The following is a 1,329-nucleotide window of genomic DNA, read 5'->3' on the forward strand; positions in this document are numbered from 1 at the left end:
TTTTCGTCGTAAAATCTCAACGGAAACTCCGATTGAGACGAAACGAAAAGCGTTTGGATCGGGATTCAAAAGAGAACACGAAGGAGGAGCTTTTTGAGGCTTGACAGGTCGCTATGTAGCGATCTGGAGATCTAACAGGTCGCTATGTAGCGAGTAGAAGTAAGCCAAGAAGAGTCCTACTTGTTTTCGAATTAAAATCTCAACGGAAACTCCGATTGAGACGAAACGAAAAGCGTTTCAATGAGGATTCAAAAGAGAACTCAAAGGAGGACTTATCTGAGGCCTGACATGTCGCTATGTAGCGAGTGGAGGTCTGACAGGTCGCTACGTAGCGGGTGGAAGCAAGCCAAGAAGAGCCCTACTTGTTTTCATCGTAAAATCTCAACGGAAACTCCGATTGAGACGAAATGAAATGCGTTACGATGAGGATTCAAAAGAGAACGCAAAGGAGGACCCTTTTTAGGCCTGACAGGTCGCTACGTAGCGAGTGGTGAGTTGGATTGAGCTCGGTCGCTACGTAGCGACCGAGCTGTGTGCGTGCTCGGTCGCTACGTAGCAACCGAGCTGTGTGCGTGCTCAGTCGTTACGTAACGACCGAGCTGTGTGTGTGCTCGGTCGCTACCTAGCGACCGAGCTGTGTGCGTGCTCTGTAGCTACGTAGCGACCGAGCTGTGTTCGTGCTCGGTCGCTACGTAGCGACCGAGTGGTGTGCGTGCTCGGTCAATACGTAGCGACCGAGTTTGGATGGAGCTCGGTCATTACGTCGCGACCGAGCTGTGTGCGTGCTCGGTCGCTACGTAGCGATCGAGCTTGGCTTGTGCTCAGTCGTTACGTAACGACCGAGCTGTGTGTGTGCTCGGTCGCTACCTAGCGACCGAGCTGTGTGCGTGCTCTGTAGCTACGTAGCGACCGAGCTGTGTTCGTGCTCGGTCGCTACGTAGCGACCGAGTGGTGTGCGTGCTCGGTCAATACGTAGCGACCGAGTTTGGATGGAGCTCGGTCATTACGTCGCGACCGAGCTGTGTGCGTGCTCGGTCGCTACGTAGCGATCGAGCTTGGCTTGAGTTTGGTTGCTACGTAGCAACCGAGCCGTGTGCTTGCTCGGTCGCTACGTAGCAACCGAGCTGTGTAATCGATTTGTTGCGCTTCCTTTTTCTGCGATTAACCTAGGGGTTTTCTGCGGTTTTTGGGAGAACAAGTTTTACCCTTCCGAAATATTTTCGAAAAACGTGTGTTGGTAAAACCCTTACGCATTGAGATTTCTTTTGTTCGGTAATGAGCTAAACTTACGGGGTTTGATAAGATTTATCGTTTCCCTTTATGTTTAAA

This window comes from Brassica oleracea, chromosome C6, assembly GCF_000695525.1.
Source record: "Brassica oleracea var. oleracea cultivar TO1000 chromosome C6, BOL, whole genome shotgun sequence".
Classification (NCBI taxonomy): domain Eukaryota; kingdom Viridiplantae; phylum Streptophyta; class Magnoliopsida; order Brassicales; family Brassicaceae; genus Brassica; species Brassica oleracea.